This window comes from Natator depressus, chromosome 12 (genome assembly GCF_965152275.1).
Source record: "Natator depressus isolate rNatDep1 chromosome 12, rNatDep2.hap1, whole genome shotgun sequence".
NCBI classification, from domain to species: Eukaryota; Metazoa; Chordata; order Testudines; family Cheloniidae; genus Natator; species Natator depressus.
The window spans coordinates 37,406,917-37,428,036 of record NC_134245.1 but is presented as its reverse complement, the minus strand read 5'-3'; the positions used below and the strand labels follow the sequence as shown (position 1 = coordinate 37,428,036).

The 21,120-nt window shown below is 46.8% G+C and overlaps 1 protein-coding gene across 4 annotated transcripts in view; it reads left to right on the top strand.

Annotated features, from left to right (window-relative positions):
* Positions 1-21,120, top strand: part of KIAA0513 (KIAA0513 ortholog) — a 90,465-nt gene that overhangs the window by 19,090 nt on the left and 50,255 nt on the right. For 2 of the 4 annotated variants that reach the window (XM_074968882.1, XM_074968879.1), the window contains exon 2: positions 15,352-15,599. The exons of 1 other annotated variant lie outside the window; for it this stretch is intronic. The gene's annotated coding sequence lies outside the window, so the exon portion shown is untranslated. The remainder of the gene's footprint in view (positions 1-15,351; positions 15,600-21,120) is intronic. One more of the 4 variants, XM_074968881.1, reaches the window with a different exon arrangement.

Here is a 21,120-nt window from a genome sequence, read left to right as displayed (position 1 = left end):
GGGGATCAGAGTGGGAGGGGTCTGCCCAGGCCAGGCTTCCTCAAACCCCCTTGCCTGGGGCCCAGACGAGCCCCCCAGGCCTCCATGCTGGCCGAGAATGACCCGGCCCCTGCACTGGTCATGGGTGGCTCAGCCCCGGGAGGTGGTGGGCGGAGTAAGACCGCCCAGAGCCATGCTGGGGAGTGGGGCAGGCAGACCCTGGTGGGACGTGACCCCCAAGAGCCCCCCAGCCCAGCTGGTGGAGGAGCGAGTGGGCGGAGGAGATGGGACAGGACGGGGCAGGGATACCTGGGGTGGCCGGACAGCCGAGAGGAGCACTGGGGAGGGGCTGGAGAGGAGCCAGCCTGTGGTGGCCCCTGGGCTGGCAGTGCAAGTGAAGTGCAGCGCCTGGCCGACTGGCGGGCTCCTGTTGAGCGTGGGCCCAGCGCCAGGGCGGCTGTGGCACCATTGTAAACCCGCTACTGTGCACACTTATCCTGATTTCCATGGAGGATCGATCTTTTTAGTCTCTATCAGGTCCCATCTAGTCCATTCCTTGGCCAGGGCCGGGTAGTTCCCCACAAGATCTTTTCTAATGCTTTGTCCAGCCCAATTTTAAGTCTGGCGTTTCCATCACTTCCTTTGGGAGACTGCTCAGTAGCCAGGCAGACGTCATCCCATGGCTGTTTGATGGTCTGCCTCCGTGGTCCCCAACTTTTCTGTTGCTGTAGCATATTCGTGTTCCCAGAAAAGTGTGGTGGGCGCTGGACGACCAGCTATGGCGGCGGATTGCCCGGCGGCCGCGCTCCTCGGTGGCGGGTTGTTCCCCGGAAGCGCACCCTTCTCAGTAGGCGGGCGCACATAAGTGCCCCGGTGGGTGCCATGGCACCCGCGGGCACCATGTTGGGGGCCACTGGCCTACCTAGTTCCCAGTGGGCTAGTGGCCACTCCCTCCTCTGTTTGTGCCCTGCCTAGGTCCTATGCTCACAGAGACCCTGGCTTTACACAGTCTTGGCTCAGGAGAGGTGAACGTAGCTGCTTCCAGAGCCGGCCATTCACCCAAGAGGAGGGGGTTGCAGGAATGATACAAAGTTTCCATTTTCTCCTTCCCTTTCCGGCTACTACCTTTGCAGCGTTCCCAGCCCCCTGCCAGTCCTAGGGCAATAAGGTACCTGAATTCAGATCCCCCTGCCTTAGACTCTTAGACTCCACTGCAGTCAGAGAGTCATGGCATGGCTGTGGGTCAGCTGACTCCGGCTCACAGGGCTCAAAATTGTTGGGTGAGATGTGTCCTTGAAGCTGCTTTTTATTTAATCCAAGATGACTGGTGCATTCTGGTGGACCAGGGTGAAACTAGATTCTGGTCTTTGACTTGCCTCAGCTGCCTGGGCCAGTGGTAAAGTTTGTATCACTGTCCGTAGCTCCAGGGTGGGTCTTTTAAAAGCATATCCTCAGTAAAAGCTCAGTCCTGCAAAGTGGTGAGCATGCTCATCTCCCATTGACTTCTGGAGGAGTTGTGCTCTGTGTTTTGTAGCACCAGACCCTGTCTTCTGGGCATTGCTTAGCGGTTAATTACTTACCCCAGATTAAAAGGTGGTTTTTTGTTTTTTTTTTGACTTGAATCCTGTGAGCAAAGACTGTTCAGTCCCATTGTTATTAAACATGAAATTGCCCTTGCTTCATTGTTAATCTGATAAAATGTTCCTTGACGATTCCCATCCCTCAGGCTAGGCAGCTGATTGACAGCAGAGCTCCTTGCTTCCAGTGTCCCTGCCTGCCTTCGTCTGGCATGTAAAACAAGCCAGAGAACATTAAGGAAGAACCCTGAAACAGAAGCCCCGTTACATTCAAAACTAGACGTTAGTGGGATAAATAGTAGCCGTTCTGAACAGCTGGGGCGAATGCTGGCTTTCTGCTAGATCAGCGCTTTAAAAGTGAGGCTCTAAGGCCCATAATTAGGTCGGGAAGTAAATGGCTTGATTTTCAAAAGGGTTGAGCTCTTGGCATCGTTCACAGGAGTCAGTGAGTCCCTAGCACCTCTGAAAATTTCAGTTCATAAAAATGTGCAATGCTATCCTTCTGAAAACACCATCAGACTTTTTAGCCAGTGATTCAAGTTTTTAAGGGAGGACATTTTAAAAGCACAGATGCAAAGCAGTGCCTTTCCTTTGCTCGTCATAGTTTAGTTTATGAGTATGGAAAGAATCTTACACACCCCTACCCCTGTACTTCAGGCGGGGCAGTTCAAAAATAAACAGCCCCATCTATTTCCTTGTCAGTTTCACTTTCTGATTGTCCTGTGCACAGGGCCCCAGGGTAGGGGTTTCCGAGTCTGCAGGAAGATGTTCAAATCGGAACAGCAAACTCTGGATTTTTTAGGAACTGAAGGAAAACATTTTAATCATGCTAGGTTTTGTAAAATCGTTCCGAGGTTCAAGCCCTTGATCTTTGTGAATGAACTTTGTGGCCAGAAAAATGAAGAAATAATTGCACTGATTCTAGACAGTCCTGGGTTGGGTGGGTATTGTGTAAGCTTAACTGCTGGCCATTATGGAGATGCATCTGGGGCTGTCTGAAGGCAGAGGCGCATGGCCTAGATCAGGGTTTTTCAACCTTTTTCTTTCTGAGTGCCCCCCCTGCCCCATGCTATAAAAACTCCATAGCCCACTTGTACCACAACAATTGTTTTTCTCCAGATAAAATCTACAGCTGGCATTAAGGGTAGGAAGCAGGGTAATTGCCCGGGGCCCACGCCACAGGGGGCACCGCAAAACTAATTTGCTCAGGCTTCAGCCCCAGGTGCTGGAGCTCAGAGCCCCAGGCTGCAGTCCTGCATGGTGGGGCTTCAGCTTTCTGCCCTGGGCCCTAGCCCGTCTTAACACCAGCTGTGCTTGGTGGACCCCCCTCAAACCATCTCGCGGCCCCCCCAGGGGGCCTTGGACCCCTGGTTGAGAACCACTGGTCTAGATGGATGGTTGGTCTCACCCAGTGTGGCAGTTTCTTTGGTTTTGACCTGCAGCACTTACCTGGTCCTTCCAGGCTTCCTAGCCTACTGGCTCTGCCAGTGCTCTTCAATCCTGCCCTTCCGCCTCCCCTTCTACTTTGGTCCTGGTCTTCTCATGACCTTCAGTCTTAACTTGCATTCCTCCACTGGTGACCTGGACTACTTCTGAGCATGTACCCTAGTTGCCTCAAATTGTACGATGCTTCTGTAGTTTGGCTGAACAGAGACCGGGTTAGTGCCACCTATCTCATTTTTGCTTTTGTATGTGTTGTCGTTGTGATCTAAACAGGAGTTGAGTCCAGGATATAATACACTAGAGAGGTAGTGTCGTCTTGGGGTTGAAGATATGAGACATGGGTCCCAGTCCAAGCTCTGTCACTGACTCATCATGTGACCTTGGAAAAGTCATTTCAACTCTCTGCTTCACTTTCCACCTTTATAAAAGAGAGGTAGTTCCAAGCCATTTTTGTAAAGCATTTTAAGAATGTCCAAGTGCAGCATTACATTATTGATCCATTGCCTGCGCCTAATTAGTAGTGTGTAGCTTTTTGGTATTAAGTCCAACTTCCTTGTTTTGCGTTCGTGTTTTGGCCAAAAAAGCCCAAAACAACTCCTTACTGAATAAAAATGGAATGAAATGAGCAAAAGTAACTTGCTTAATAATTTTCAGAAATGTCTTCATATTTATGGAAGGAAAAGGGATTTTTTCCTTCCAGTCTGTGCACAGAGATTGCTTAAGGTAATTGTAAATTAAATTCCCTTTTCTACATATTTATATGCCATGTACTGTAACTCATGAAGAAGAGCTTAATTTTTGTGTGGTTTAGATTTACAGATGTAGAAGTTCTCTACCCCAAGGAGCCCAGCATACTAACCCACTGATAGATTCTGCTCCTACCATCTGCTTCTGTCATATAACAGCTAGGTAATGATGCAAGGCCTGATATTTTTCATAGGTGCTGAGCACCCACAACCCCCATTGAAACTATAGATGCTCACCACTTCTGAAAATCAGGTCCTGGACACCACTGTCATATACTACCTAGCCTGTCTGTCTCCATTTTAATGTGCCTGTTAGAGGGTTTAGCCCCTAGCACTATATTATTTGGAAGAATAGCATCAGTGCCATAGTGTAGACCACTGTTTCTCAGCCTTTTCAGGTGGCAACCCTTTCTGTAAGTACAATGTTTGTCATCCTCTTACATTTACTTTAAGAGTAAAAAATGTTATCAATATTAACAGTGATATGCCTGTATAATTTATTTGCATGTGTGTTTGGAGAGGTTGACTGAGAATACTTGACCTTGAAAGGTCAGGGTGTACAGGGAGTGAGTCTCTTTGCTTTAGCGTGTAATAAAATCCTTGCAAACCCTCCCCGCTCCCCCCATCTTATGTGACCCTTCATCCCCGAGTGTTGCATCCCTCTGGTTAAGAAATAGTGGGTTAAACCAGCGGCTCTCAACCTCTCCAGATTACTGTGTCCCTTTCAGGAGTCTGATTTGTCTCACGTACCCCCAAGTCTCACCTCACTTAACGACTTGCTTACAAAATCAGATATAAAAATGCCACAGCATACTATGACTGAAAAATGGCTGACTTTCTCATTTTTCCATATAATTATAAAATAAAACAATTGGACTATGAATATTGTACTTACATTTCAGTGTATAGAGCAGTATAAACAAGTCATTGTCTGTAGGAAATTTTTCTTTGTACTGACCTTGCATGTGCTTTTTATGTAGCCTGTTGTAAAACTAGGCAAATATCTCGATGAGTTGATGGACCCCCTGGAAGACCTCTGCGTACCCCACAGGAGTACGCGTACCCCTGGTTGAGAGCCACTGGGTTAGACAATCTGAGGGTATTTCCCCTTGCTGTGGCCATGTTTTCCTGCCTTTATAATATTAAGTGATAAAGGGTGATTAATAATACTTTATATAGCACCCTTCATTCAAGGAACTCGGAGGATCTGTACAAACCGTACTTAAACCTCATACTCACCTCCCCTCTGGAGAGTTATATTTAAGTGAGGCCGTTTTTGACAGTTGAAAGGCTAAGATACAGCATCTAGAGACCTCATTTAATGTCTTTGTAACCAATGGAGTGAGACCTGTCTCTGTGACAAGCAGCACTAAGATAAGGATAAGTTGTCACTTGCCAGTGCAACCCTTACGCTTTAGCACACAGCTACTCCATGTATTTGATTAGGCAGTTAGCTGCCTGCTTTTCCTAGGTATCTCTTTGACAGGCAGGGCCATCTCAGCTGTCAAAGTTTTATATGGATCAAAGTTGGCTTCATTTCTTTCCCTGAATTTGCTGTTGATGCCCAGTAACTAATCTCATTGCACATTTGCTGCATGGTTTGCTGCCTATCAGAGACACGAGTTGAGTGAAGTATTATCTTGTACCGGATCAGCTTCTGTTGGTGAGAGAGAAAGATCTGTGTGTGCCTCAAAAGCTTGTCTGTCTCTCTCTCTCCAACAGTAGCTGTTCCAATAAAAGATATGATCTCACTGACATGGCTACGACTGCACTGCATATCCCTGTCTAAAGCTTTCAGAGGGAAGCTCCTTATTGCTAAGGAGCTACTGATACTTCTTAGATTGCTTCAAAGAAAGCTTTGCTGAGAAACAGCCCTGCTAATGTTTCCTAGTTCCTGCATTTCTCTGCTGTTGTGATATCACTGAGACCCCACACATGGAAACCAGGTTTGTTGCTACATACCCCACTTGTGCCCCACTTGCTTCTTTTGCCTCCTGAAGCCATAATTTTGATTGTGGCATCATTTGCTTCCATAGCAAAAGAGAATTAATTACACCCCCATGCTCTCCTAGAATAGAAACACTCAAATCCCCTGCTTTTATCCTTTTTTTTTTTTTTTGTATTGTGGTAGCACTGCAGGGAAGGCCAGTCGTGGGCCAGGAACTCATTGTGCTAGATGCTGTACAAACGCAGCAGAGAAAGATCGTTCCTGCCCCAAAAAGCTTCTAGTCTTGTCATTTCAGCACTGCCGGTAAGTTGTTAGCATGCTCTCTTGTGTCAAGCGCATTGATATACAAGCTTATCTGCTCTTCTCAGACACCTGGAATACCTGTAGCAAAAACAGGGATGAATTAAGGATGGTGGGAGATCCTTGTTAAACAGTCTGCAGTGACTCTCGACCGTGGGTTCCAACCTCAGGGCAGACTGTCAAGAAACAGGGCACCATCTCCAAACTGGTTGTGTGGTCTAGACTTAGATTTCAGCAACCAAGTATCAAATGTGAACTCCTCAAGCCTTAACATGGAGTCACAGACGGTCCCCTTGGGCACTCCAGTCTATCTTGCCACCCAGGCAAGCTTGCCTTAGCGATACATTGTCCCTTACACCGAAAACCACAGCAAGATTCAGGTCACTCCCAGTCCCAAAGGACCAGTCACTTTCCCCAGGAAATTGTACCTTAGATCTCTCACCAAAGACAACACTTGTAGCCAGTCTGTAATAAACTAACTAAAGATTTATTAAGTAGGAAAAAGAAGTGAGTTATTTACAAGGTTAAAGCAGGTAAACCTATCCACAAAAATGAGCTACAGTCTTAGGTTCCAAAAATGTAATAGCTGCTATGATACGCAAGCTCTGTGTGCCCTTTAGAGCTAGCTAAAGCCAAGCAGCTTGGGGATCCCTTGCTTATGCTTAAAATTTTGCCCTTGCCAAATTCCAAGCGGCCCAGTGATGATGAATTCTCCTTGACAGGAATTTTTATTCCCTTCCTTTTGAGTTCAAACTGTGATGGGACGAGCTTTTGTGCACGTCCCCTCTTCATGGTGTGGGGAAAGCAATCAAAGTCTTCTGCCCACTGATGTTCCACGGTGGCTTGTCTGATGTGTGTAGGCTTGTTTTGTTGGGCGGAAGATGACATCTCTTGTCGTAAACTAGTATTTCACACTTGGTAATGCTTCTCTCCTGACTGGGCGGGGCGTTTTCCAGTTTCAGAGCAAACACTGAAATCTTACCTTATAACATAAGATACAGATATTGTAAGATAACGCATGCAGGAATTTACAAGCATTTCATAAAGTCTAAACATTCAACACATTCTTGTAAACTAACATCTGTTTTAACAATGCTAACTCACGGGGAGCCAGACTGCTTTCTAGCTGAGCATTTGTCAGTCTTCAGTGAGCCCTAAGAGTCTTGGCATAAGCTGGCACCTGGTCTGCCAGCGTCATGATCCTATCCCAAGCTTTCTCGTTTGTTACATTCTCTTCCCCCTTCCCACCTCACTGTCCTGACTTTCATTCAAGTTGAAGCGTCTGAGTCCATTAGCAAATGGAACAGCTTCTGGGAGAGAACTGATATGTTAGTGCAAGGAAGAGACAGAAGAGCAGCTTTTGTGTTTCTCCTGATTTTAATTATTGCCACAGACTTCCAAGGTGTGCTGAATTCTTAGCACTGAGATGCATCTTTCCAACTCAGTTAGCCTGGGCAATTGGTTTTGGGCTGTGGGTATGGCTGCTGTTGACTTGGACGAAGGCAGTCTACAGATTCTGCATGTTGCAAATAGAGAGGAAGGTAATGTTGATGTACAAAAAAGCAACCTAGATAGAGGAATTGATGTGATCTGATTTACAATGTAAATGCAACATGTGATGAGTGTCTTAAATTTGGCATCTGATTAAAATCATGAGTACGTTGTTGTGTTAGACGACATCTAAGCAAGTTTGCATACGTGTACCAAAATGTGTTATGAATGGGATTAGCCATTTCCCACTTGTTTAGTATAACTTTTGCACTCTGCAGATTGTGTGGAGGCTGATGGTAAATGTAACGCTTTCATCCTAACTTGATTAAGGCGGATGAGTTACTTGCTGATCTTTTCATGCATGCTGTACGACAGCTGTCCATAATAGAGAAAAACCTTTGGTAATGGGGAAAGTTCTCCTTTGTAAAGCAGTTAATATTACAAGAATACTAGCACTTGAATAAATATGTGCACTTTCTATGTATCATTCTCTGTGTGTGTGTGTGTGTGTATATGTAACTTTTCTTTGCAAAGGCTGGAGATGGTTTTGCATAGTTGACTATCTAGCATGAGCCTAGGGATGCTGGAACAACTTGTATCGTGGGGGTACTGAGAGCCATTGAACCAAACTGTAAACCCTGTATATGATGGAAACCACTTCAAGCTTGGGGATATGGTAGCACCCCTAGTTCCAGCACTGATCCATGAGCCTGGCTTTCGAACAGTTAAGGTGCACACAATGCATACCCAATACCTAACTTGTGTGTGCAATTACACATCAATCTGGTAGTTGTGTGCACAACGGACAGCAATCTGGGGGCAGAGATCTCAGGGTAGAAGAATGAAAATCTTGAAAGGGCTGAGAATCCCAGAGAGAGAGGAATTTGCCATGATAAAAGGAAGAACAACTAGGAGTACATTTAAGAAAAGGGAAATTTACAAACTATCAAGAAGAGCTTCCTTGGTGGTGAGATCTATTAGTTTGTGGGCTAACCTCCCATGAGAAGTGATGGAAGCTCCATTGCTTGGCACATTTTAAAATTATTCCAGACTCTGGTCAAAACATACAGTCGAGAAGAAGGTTGCACTGACGGAACAATGCACTAGGTGGGATCTAATTTATTATTTGGTTCTGCATATCCTAATTCAAAAATAAACTCTGCCACACATACGGGCATAATGTGGGTGAGGCGCATGGGAGTGGCAGAAAGATGCTAGCCATTTTCCTAAGCGTCATGCGTACAGTATGGCTGTGTTCACAAATGCTAGTAGAGTACTGTCGGCAGTTTGCTGCTTGAGATTTTCACTACTTCCCTACCACCCAAATAGAGAGTCTTTCCAGGAGTGGCAGGTACCAAAACACCTTTTGTATTACTCTTGCTGTCCATGTATCACATCATTCTCATTTCAAACCCCGCGAACCCGCAGTGCAAGACACTGTAGTCGGCTGGCAAGATAATGCAATTGACTGTCATGCATGGCAACGTTTCTGTAACACCTTCTTCCAAGATTCTGTGGGCTTTAACGATTTTAATTAATGCCTCCACAAATCCCTCTGGTACAGGGAAGTGCTGTTACCCCACTTAAAAGATGTCAAAACAGCGATAGAAGGAAGCTAAGCTAAGGGACTTTCCTAAGGCCTCACAGTGAGTCTATGTAACCAGGGACATTTGGTGAGGGAGATGCCAGCTTAATTCCGCGGACATACTTTGGATTAGGAGAGTTTTCTGGAGGGATATGGTGGAACAATGACATATCTTGATTTTTTTTTTTTTAAGAGTGCCCCTCCTGACTGGCAGTGTAATCACATTGTAACACACTATTGCAATGGGTGTTTATGTATGTTTGCATATAGCCTGGGAGGAGTTAAATTGGCATCTGGAATACCACAGGGATGGGCACATTAGAGATCAATGGATCTGATGATTGCTTTCCAATGTGGAGTCAGGGCTTGTCATCTCCAGATGGTTTTAGTTCATAAGGGTGGTACTGCCAAATATTTTGTTTCCTTTAAATCTCTCCATGAAGTGGAATGTGTAGAAAGAGGAACACGTTCCTTTCTCTTTTACTTCTAAAAAAGTCTCCTGGACTTTAGGGTGAGTATAATTTGGTGCTTAACTTGATGCTGTCACTTTACAAAATTATGTATTGAGCAGTCAGTTAATGAACCCAAGTTGAGCCAAGGGTCCTGCAGTGATGCAGCAGCCAGCATGTGCAGGTTCTCAGCATTATGTTCGGATGCCATTGGTGTGTTCAGCCCTGTGCAGATTTGGAGCTGTCCAGGGCCCTTGCCACTTAAGGGTTATCTGTGCTAAAACCAAACCACACCTGCAGACAACTGGGTTCAGAACTCAGAGCAGCTCCACTTTCGTGTAGCTAGACTTTCTCTTTGGAGACGTGCTGGGGTCAGCCCAGGCAACATTGGCCTCTTCAGCTAAGGCCCGTTTTTCAGTCCTTTATTGAAGCACTCAGTCGTTCACTGTCGAGCCGGGTGAAATATTGAGCAGAGGGGGGATATGGATTTTACAAAATCCAGTGATGCAGACTCCTGGGTATTTTGCACTTTTGTATCGCTTGCAGTTTGTTGCAACAGGAGTTTGTGCCACATCTTTCACTTGGAAATCCTGATGTTTCATGGGGCAGGCTGTCCTGAAGCCGCTCTCACCTTGCAGTGAGGCAGTGTGTACTAAGCAGTGTGTAATATGCTTCTCATTCTGCTAGGGGGCATGAGACCTAAGTTAGCAGTGCTTAGGGTAACTTCTGTGGAAGAGGTCCTGTGCAAATCCCCTGCTAGCTGCCTCCTGGGCAACTGAAGTGCATCTGGCTGTTCTGGCTGCTCTTAATCAGTTCCTCCTCTTTCTCTCCCGCCCTGTGTTCTCGAACCAGCTTTGGAAGATGTGAACTTGGCCATTGAAGGCAGACTTGGATCATGCCTATTCTTGGAACTCTTCCTTGCTGTCACTGTACAAAAAACATAGGTTGATTATTGAGTATGACAGACTAAATCCACCCCCAGAATCTTCATTAGCGAGCAGCCTATAGAGGCAACAAAACGAAGTGTAAAATATACACATGAATCTGTTTGGATGCTGAAGACTCTCTTGTTCTGCGTCAAAAGCACAGTTGTAGCAGAGGGGGACTTTCCTCTCTTCTCCTTATGTGTTAATTGTGAACACACAGAAAAACAAACTAACTTAACCATTGTATTGTTGGCCCTGGAAACTGGAGCTTTCCGTGAACCCCCTAAAATGTGTGCGCATAGCCGATGGCAGCCGTGCAAGCTTCCTCATGCAGCGTACTGTGACGTGCCTCAATCTTATGCATGGGATGACCGGCTCTAACGATGATGAGGTCTCCAGGCCCATGCAAACGGTTGTGCTCTTTGTTGAGTTGTGAGTGAAGGTGCCCGGTGGTGGTGGTGACGTGTGAGATTTGCCCATTGGGCAGTGAATTTAGATGACTAATTCATTTCACAAAGTCCTCCGGCCAGCCATTGACCAGCAAATGATGTCTAGTTATTACTAACGCAGGCTGTATTTGAATGAGTCACCTAGAGGTGATCAGCTCCATCACTTAGCTGATTACCAATCCCATTTGGAGGGCTCTTCAGCTCCTAGATGATTGAGTTGGAAGGGTCTTCTATGGTCATCCAGTTGTCCCATTCCATGGAGTAGGCTCAAATGCTGCACTTATCCCACCAGGACTCATTAGGACAGTGCCATAATTGTTTGAGTTTAGAGTTTAGGAAAAGCTTGTCTGTCATGGCTCATTGGGCCTTGTTGTGACGTCTTGATGGCTTGTCTTGCGCCTAACTGAAAAGGACTTTCACTGCAGAATTGCACTTCGCCACTGGTGACCACCTCAGATCTCCTACACTGAGCCTGATCGGGCTGGGCTGGTACTTGGATGGGAGACTCGGGAAGAGGAGCTGGTTCATTCTCTAGGTGTTACTGTTCTCTCGGCGCTCTGATGCCTGGGCTGCTGCTGCTGTTTTGGAGGCATCATCAAAGCCAAAGTCCTGTACGCTGGCTGGAGCTGAAGTCCCCAGGGTCTTTTTTGGCAAGAACTGGGGGTTATCCCCAGTGCCCTTGACCAAATTCCAATGTGGGTAAATACAACCTGCCAAAGTACCCTTCATTTCCGGCCTGAAACACTCATGGAGTGTTCTTGTGTGCTGTGAAACTGCTGTAATGTTCTACCCTGGAAGTGGCTGCAAGGGATTCCTATGTGTATAGTTTGTTCAGTAACTTTGGACTGACAGGCACTGTGAACCTTGAATTTTCTTTGTATGGTGCAGCCTATTTAATAGCAGAAAAGTAGCTGATCCTCTTATGGAAATAAGACAACGAAGATGACGCGACTCTGCAAGATGCTGCAAAGGGCCTGAGGGGCACTCTTCCTGTGACTGTTTTTTTTAGCAGGAAGGGTGTACAAGTTGTAACAAGCTTGGAATAAAAAATACATCTTGGTTTTTATCGGAAGATATCGTAGGTCCATGTTGTTCCTTCCGAGGACGTCTAGTATGAAATTAGTGTTCCTTCCATTGTCTAGTTCCTTCTGGCACATCCAGCAATGCTGGAGAATTGGAATGTTAGCTGTACTGTCTCACAGAATCACATCTTAGTTTCTGCGATCTGGCATGGTTTGGGATTTTTCTCTTTTGCTGCCTGCCCCCTTCCTGAGCCTACTTCAGAGTTTGGGGAGGAGGCGGGGGAAGAAAACATTATCAGAAATAATCTCCCACATGCCCCAGTGAGTTTATAGTTGCCGGGGCTGTCTGATGTTGAGTAATCCTCTGGATTCAAATACACCATGGATTAGCAAAAGGCGGGTAAGTCTGTTTTGTTTTCCAGGCAGTTGTTTTCAAGGTAAGGCTTAAGGTGAGAAGGAATTGGGAGGGGAACTTCTGGCTGCAAATATATTTCTGTAACTCGCTATGGAATCTCTTCTATCTCTGTACTAATAACCAAGCTTGATACATAGTAGAGATGGACAGCTCAGGTTCCTCACCTGTTCCTGCAGGTATGCATGGGACATTAGGTTGACTGGACTGTTGGCTCTTTATTTCCTTTCTGGAAGAAACTAGTGATTTTAGGGATGAAATGTCAAAGTTGCGGGGGGGGGCGGAGAAGTGATTGAAATACCCTTTGTTGAAATAAATACCATTGTTCCTTCTGCTCCTGGCTGGTGGCTCTGCAGTGTCATGGAGAGAGAACACAGATGGATTGATGTGTGCACTGATACAGTGCCTTGAACATGAATAGCAGTTCACAGAACAAATAAGACATGGGGCCAATCTCTGATCTGTGTGACTCTAATGCAAATCTGGGGTCACTCGATTTAAGTTACTGTGGATTTACAGCAACAGAACTGAGATTAAACTGGGATCTGCTATCTGGGCATCAAATATCTTACAATGAAAGTTAAGACCTGAAAACAAGTGATCACAGACAAAAGTGGGATGGGCTTGGGGGGGGGGAAAGGGGTGTAACTAAGATAAGGTGTGGTTGCATAGCTTTGTTATATAAAAGCTTTGGGTTTGGATAATTTTTTTAAATGGTCTTTGCAATGGACAAGTTAATGATCACTTTAATCAGTGGAAAGTAGTAAATTAATGACACATTTGGTTTTCTGCTCGGAACTACTGGCCACGTTCACGTGTGTGATATTTCTTTTTAAAAAAGCATTTTAGGGTGGAAAAATATGTATCTCTGGATCGGTAACTTCAAGCCCCATGCTGCACCATGTACAGCAGCAAGGTGCTTTTTAAAACCATGCATTAGAGGGGTGTCTGAGCTCTCAGAACAGAGGTTCCCTGATGCAGGAGTTCGATGCACAGGATTACTGAAAAGTACTGGAAAGCCTTATAGAGGATCGTATTTGCTGTGATGTGGGGCTGGGTGGCAGTGAGAGGCCCTCCATCATGAGAGTGATGCTAATTGCAGTGCTGAATGCCCTCTACTTCAAGGATGAGGCTTTGGCAGAAGGTGTATTAAACAGGGCTGTGGCCTTTTGAAGTGCTTCCATGACAGCTGCCATCTTGATTGACACCGGGAGCCACCACAGCTGAAAGCAGGAGTGTCTACCACTTGAGCGGAAGAGCCCGGAGGCTGTACCAGACTGGCATCCTCCGTGGATCAGATACAGAGAGGGGGAAGTATAAGGTGCCCTAACAAGTGGCTTACATACATCAGTGTGTATATAAGATCCTGGGCTTGATACCGAGTCCTCTCTCCCTCCTCGAGGCTAAGCTCTGGGACAGCTGAGAGCAGCCGTGCTGAGCAGGCTGCTAAGGGAGCAATGCGCTTTAAAGCACAGCTGGTTGCTGAGGATCTGTAGGAAATTTCTAAGGAAATCTAACTTGACCAACAGGGCCTAGGAGTGTCTCCCCCGGTGATTTTGATCAAATGTATTCATAGCTCATGAACAGTTCTCCCACCAGATCCCTTGGTTGAGTGGACAGTCCGATGGCCTTTAGATCTGGGATTCGGCATAGTGTCCTGTCCAGTGCCTGTGAGATGGGGGTTGGGAGTTGTGCTGCTTTCGCTCCCTACCTCTTGGGAGACTTCAAGGATTTTACTCTAGAAGGAGGAGTTACAAATGTCCCAGCTGCTCCCGTGTTGGGATTCATCTGCCAGGGCTGGGGTGGAGGAATACGTGCTGTCCTCAGTCTGTCTGCCCTGGGAGAAGAATGGTACTACTTTACACATGGGCACAGCGAGCATGATTTTACTCTCAATGAGGACAGGGCTCGAGATGGCTCTCCAAGCGCGAGGAGGGAACTCGTTAGTGCTACATGGTTCGCTGCCCTCGATTGGGTCGTGTTTGTGTCGCCCTCTAGTGGCTGCAGATCTAATTAGTACAAAGTCCTAATCCTGTGGCGAGAGAAGAGGTTCTCCCTTGTAACAGGAGCTGGTGGTAGAGTGGGGCTTTTGCAGAGATCTGTGAAGTCAGTTCAGTAGCCATGTTTATGGCTTGCTAGTGACCACAAAACTGAGTAGCTGCTGTACTGTTCTGTGGGAATAGAGAGCAAAGAATACCAATAGAAAGAGAAGGAAGATGCTAGAATAAAAAATGGAAGTGAAGGGGCTAGCTAAGTGGTGCTTCATCAGTAAAGCCTCCCTGATGTCCTGCTTCTTTATAAATACAATAAAACAGGCTCCTAGATGGTGCAGTCTCGCTTCTGTCAGATGCAGGGTTTGCTCCGTTGCAGAGATTCTCAGCCTTCTCCTTTCTAGGGCCTCTTCCCTGCTGCATGGGGTAGGAAGGGCAGAGTGGTCGCATACCCCTGCTGTGAAACTACTCTGCACCGATTGTTTCTACAGCGGTCTGGGAAGAGTGGTGATTTTTTCAAATCAAAAACTCAACATTTCAAACTCTGGGTGCGCCGTTTCTGCCCTTTTCAAGGGTCCCACCCTCTCACTTGCTCTTTTGAATCCACATTTCCACCTCCAACCGCCCCCCCCCCCCCCGGGAGGTGCAAATGCTGTAGAGGGAACAGTAAAACTCTGTCTGCTAACCTCTCACTTTAGTGCTTTGCGGAGGATGGTGGGGTGGGTTCCCGGCTTGTTAGTGACGCACAATTCACATAGCCCCTTGCTGGGGGTGGGGGAATGCTTTCAGACCCCTTGACATCCCCCCCATTTACTGCTTTGATGGAATTAAAATGTCAAAGCCTTTTGGTAACTCTGGGACGTGCTGCTCGTTCTCTGATCAGAAAACGGCATTATAAAAAAAAATCCCTCGGCGTTTGACCTTTAAGTGAAAGAGAGAAATTATTAGCTGAGTCAGTGAATATGTTGTGTGCCACTTGCTAATTGGAACGCAGGGGGTGGGGAAACTGACAAGAGCCTATCATGATCAACAGGGTGCGCATGGGTGTGCACGCGTGTGGCTGATATGGAGACGGATGCACGAGGATTCACAGACACACGCAGCTCTGGAGGCTGCTGGATGGTGCATGCTGAATTGCTTTGCGCACTGCGCTGAGCATCTACCCCTTGCTGTTGGATTGTTCCCTCCCCCCCTCTCAACAGCTGCCTAGAGTTGGACGTTTCTCCCTGTCTCCTCTTCTTCATTTTCCTGAAGCGGATCACCAGGCAAGTGGCAAAGCAGGTAATTTATGACCCGCGGTAGTTACAGTAATTGCATTGCTTTCAAACGAGATCACCAGAGAGCCAGAGATATTTATTTTAACTTTGCTAAACTTAAAGATGCATGAAATGCTTTATTCATAGTTGGACTATCTGTCTGGTTTAAGGGTTGGCGTGCTGTCCATCAGTACACCATCTAAGCCCAGCATGCGAGATGATGCCCTATAAGTATATTGCTTCGGTTCTCAGACTCCTGAGTGGAAGAGGTGAACCGCTGCTGATTCTGACCAGTGTAGCTTGGTTAGTTTTGCAGAGAGGCAATGCCTTTGCTTTGTGTTTTGCTCTCTTTGAGGTTTGCTGTTGGGGAGTTTAGTTGCATTGTTGTCTGGAGTGTGCTGTGCTTGGGAACAGAAACCCACTGATGTGAACCCTGTCAAAATTGCACAACGTCCCCCACCCACCCCATACACCTTCCTTCCTCTTTGAGCTGACATGCAATGAGCGCTGGGCAGGCCTGGGGAAAGGAGATGAGAGGGGTGTGTGTGTGTGTATGGGGCGGTGCGGTGGGGGGATTAGGTGCATATGAGCTCCTGAGAGAGGGATTGCAGCTTCTTCAAGATTATCCATGGTGTTCCACGGCTTGTTCCCAAGTCCCCGTTGCTCCTGTGAAGTCAGATAAGAGCCTCTCTGAGCGCTAATAACCTGTCACTGAACAAGCAGAACAGCCCAGGGAACAAAGGTGCTTTGAGACTTATTCACCACAGGTAGAATCTAGGTGAGGTGATAAGGAAGGGAAATGACTGATGCCAAAGCAGGGGCAGCCTCTGCCTTAGAGCCTGGTGCATGGGGGACAGTCTGGAACTGTAGAGATCTTGGTTTTCACCTGAGAAGCGCAGCATTTGCAGATTGATCTGAATTATTTGGTTCAGGGTATGTGTGAGATTTTCCTCTGTTCTCTTTCCACTGGGGATCCCCCTTGCAAAACATCCTGGTCCCTTTAAAATCTTCTCATTGTACTAATGCAGTGGGCTGCAGATGGCTGGATTGCACTCCCTTCAAACCCCATTGGTGCAGTGTGGAGCAGTCCATTACAGCTTCTCTCTCTCTCCTCTCCCTGGCTGAGAGGTACTTTTGTGCACGGACAGGCCAGGCGTGGGAAACTCATGATCTGAAATCTTATCCTGAGGCACTGGCAGAATTGTGCTTCAGTGACAGGCTTCCAGCTTTGCTGATCAGCTTCTTGGAGTAATATCCCAGTAACTCAATAAAAGGCTGGAGGCAGCCGTTCAAATTAGTCAATGCCTGAGCTTACTTCTGAGAGCTCTAGTGCGTTAAAAGCTTGTTAAAAATATTTTCATTTAAGGGGCTGCAGCTATTAAAGTAGCTGGGTCATCAAATAGCTTAGCGAGGTCAACCTGGGCTCCTGTTTCTCCCTCCCCCCCCCCGCTCCCCCCAAAAAAGGTACCACAAATATCTGGCTTCGTCTAATAGCTCCTCTAAATGCTGAAAAATGTGTCCTGCTGGAAGGAATTTGAAAGGGGAAACTTTCAGTGCAGTGGAAAAGGTGGTCTAAATGGTGCTCTTGAAGAGCCTGTCCCTTTAAGAGATGTTTAATTTGTGTTTTTTTAATATAATAAAATAAGCTGGCGTCTGATATCTGGTGTTGACATAACGGAAACGATGCGGTTGGGATGCACAAGAAAAGCAAGAGACTTGCAGAATTGCAGGATAGCTCCCTTCTTTAAAAAATCAAATCCACTTTAATTTTCAAGGTTGAATTAGCCATATCTTTAAAAGAAAAGGGGTGGACTGGGTCACCCTTAAAAAGGAAATGAATAGAGTTTAGTTTACAGTGAACAGTAATTAGTCTGCCTGGGCCTCAGTTTCCCCATCTGTGAAATGGAGACAATGATACTGTGACCTTCTTTGTGAAGTGCTTTGGGGTCTACTCATGGAAAGTGCGAGATAAGAGCTCGGAATTGTTACTGCTGTTGCCACTTCCCCTTTTGCATGCCAATGGTGAGCTGGATTGCCAATGTCTTCCTGCGCTTCCCAGGCCTGTGAAATATCAAAATAGCATCTTCCTGCAGGCGTACTAGCACAGTTATGAAATAGTGACGGGTTCTGTAATTTTTAAACATTGTTTGAAAAATTGTTTGGTGTTTTGTATGTAGGTACATTTATTTAAACAGTTGCTTTCAGGTTCGGTTCAGCCCCAAAGTTCTGAGGGAAGGGTTTTATAAAACCTTCATCATTTTATTTATTTTTTTTAACTCCAGTGGAAGCAAATTTTTTTTTTTTTTAAAGTAAAGGATCTCTGTAGTGTCTGCAACCCAAGCATTGCAGCCATATGTTGGTAGTGGGGAAATAGACCAAAAAACAAACCGGAATTGATTGAATTTCTATTTTATTGTCTGAGAGCAAGCGTCAGCAAACAGCATTAATAGTGACAAGTAAGTTAGCGTATGAAGCCTTCCAGTTTTAATGATTTAGAGGGCTGTTGGTGACATAGACAAGGTTATTGGGGCGTTGGGCCAAATTCTGTGGGCTCACACCAGTATAAACCTGCAGGAGCCAATGGAGTTACTCCAGATTTACACTGGTGTACAAGCAGAATTTGGTTCCCAGTGTTGAGCCTGATCACATCCCTTAAACGTTTCCCTTTCTAGCTTAGATGGGGATATAGCTCATCACGGCAGAAAGACTAAATATGTGTCTTTTAATGGCTACTAGGGCCTGCGACTGACTGGTGACGGACGGTTGATTTCCTTTGCAATTCAGAGAGTTTTACTTGTCAGAAGTAAAATGATGGCAGGTCATTGACATAATTGGCTCTTGCCTCTGTGTCTCAGGCTCTGTTTGTTCCTCCCTTTACCCTAAGGGATGCAATTACTTGCAGTGAGGGTGTGATGCAGGAAAGGAAGAGGGGTTGTTGGGATGCAGGAGGAATGAGGCAGGGTGGTTCTGACGCAGCTGGGGGAGATGCTATACTGTCTTTTCTGCAACCATTTAGGCTGTCTCTGGTCTGCGGAGACTATATAGGCATAGCTATGTTGGCATAAGCCCATAGAGGAGACAGTCTGGAATGGAGGAAGGGGCTTTTCTATCTCTGTAGGAACACTACCTCCCCAAAGGACTGTGGCTACATCCATGGAAGCATTTTTCCATCGACACAGCTGTGTCTGCACTCGGGGTTAGGTCAGCATAAGTGTGCCAGTCAGGGGTGTAGCTTTTTCACATCCCTGACCAACGTAGCTTTGTTGACCTAACTCTTCAGTGTAGACCAGGCCTTAGCTTCTGAGGGGTCCCTCTTCCTGCTTTCATTGGGCTTTGCTGGGAGGTGAATGGTTGGACTTGGGGGTACTGTAAGTCACACAGGAGGCTGCAGGAGTGTTAGGTATGAGCAGAACTGTTTCTCAAATGATTAAAATGTGTGTTCAGTAGATTTGGAATGAAGATTAGGGGGAGGGATAGGTCAGTGGTTTGAGCGTTGGCCTGCTAAACCCAGAGTTTTGAGTTCAATCCTTGAGGGGGCCATTTAGGGATCTGGGGCAAAAATTGGAGATTGGTCCTGCTTTGAGCAGGGGTTGGACTAGATGACCTCCTGAGGTCCCTTCCAACCCTGATATTCTATGATTCGATTACGTGGGGAAGGGGAGAGTGCCTGTGGAGAAAGGAATTCAGTTTAATGTCTCTCTGATTTAGTCACAGATGGTGCTAATGAGAGCAAGAGTGAAAGGAAATGTTGGGTCTCCTGGAGATGATCTACCCCTTTGGGGAAGTCGCACGGGGACCTTTTAGGCCATGTCTACACTACAGCAGCACCGTTCTGGTGCTGCGGTAGTGCCGCAGTGTAGATGCTGCTGTGTTGATGAAGTTAATTCATCTCTCCGAGAGGCAGTAACTAGGTTGACAGAATGATGCTTCTGTTGACCTAGCCGTGTCTAAACCAGGGGGTTGAGCGACCTAACTATGGCGCTCAGGGAGCGAAGTAGCTAGGTCTAATCTGATTTTTAAATGTAGACCAGGGTTTAAATGGATTGTGAACCTTTTATGTCCCTCTCTCCTGGCTTTGCCTGCATGTCAGCATCGTGCATGAAGACTTGCTTTGCCCCACAGAGTTAAATGATATCATTACTAGAGGGTCGCACGCTTTGTTGCTTCCGTTGGTTGGGCCCATTGCACACACCTGGGGCTCCTTGAATCCCTCCCTTCCTCACCCTCCTCTGAAGCTCCCTGGACACCACCTCTAATCCCCCTCTGTCAGGGACTCCCTGCAACCCCCCACCTTCTTCCTCCTGCAAGGAGCTCAGTGTGCCTCCTCCCCTATATAGCAGGATCTCTGGGTACCCCCATCCCGCTCTTTCCCACCATGGAGCGAGCTCTGTGTCCCCCATGTCCTTCTCTCCCAATACCATTGTCTCCCACTGAACCTCCATGCCAAGAGCTCTCTGTGCCCCCTTATTCCCCCTTCCCATCCCCTGGGCCTCCTGTTCCCTTCTTCCCTACCATGGCAAGGGTTCTGCATTCCCGTCCCCCATACCCTGGTCTCCCATTTCCCCACTCTGAGGGCTCTGTGTGCCCCCCTTACCCCACCATTCTTTCTTTCTTGTCTGTCTGTCTGTCTGGGAGGTAAGTCATTTAGGGTGTCAACATGTTAAACTGTGTCCTGGGAAGCACGCCAGGCTGGAATGGCGCCATCAACCGGTTCTTTGATCTGTAGATGGTTATAGACCTGGTTGAAACTACTGAGCCTGCTAACCGAATGCCAGGAGCTCCATGTGTCCCTCATTTCCCCCTTGCCAGTTTTCTGATTTTCACCAATTTTCCTCGCCTAGAACGTTCCCTGGAATTTTGGAACTGATCGGGTGCAGAGTTCCGTCCAAAAGTTACTGTGTTACAGGCAGAGAAATGCCGCCAGGTGTAAGACGTCCCTTTGTTCTGTGGGTATGTCTATGCTGCAGCTGCGCCACTGCAAGGTGGACGCTTCCTACAATGACACGAGCGGTTTTTCCATCATCGTAGGTAATCTGGCTTTCCAAGAAGTGGTAACTAGGTCGACAGAAGGAGTCCATTGACCCAGCCATCTCTATGCGAGGAGTTAGGTCGACCTAACTGTGGTGCTCAGAGTGAAATTTTTCACACCCCCAAGCGACTTAGCTAGATAGACCTAAGTTTTAGGTAGAGAATCAGGCCTTAAACTGTTCGTGTTCTCCTCTTGCTTGATCCGGCAGCGAGTCCTGTGACATGGCGATCCCCTCCAGAGGGAATTGCTCCGATTCTAGGATTCGGACGTCGCTGCCGGGTCCAGTAGGAGGGGAAGGCGTGTTTCAAGGGAGAAAGCTGGCCCGAGCCGATCTTCGTAACCAGCAACGAGAGTACAGAAAATCAGTGGCACAGCGTAGATTGCCCTCCCGTGAAGCAAGTAAATGTCCCCGTTTTACAATTTGGAAACTGAGGCACAGGGAGGCGACGCATCAGTGGCAGAGCTGGTGGTAGAACCCAGGCTGCTAGTCCATGCTTTTAGTCTGCTTAGACAATGT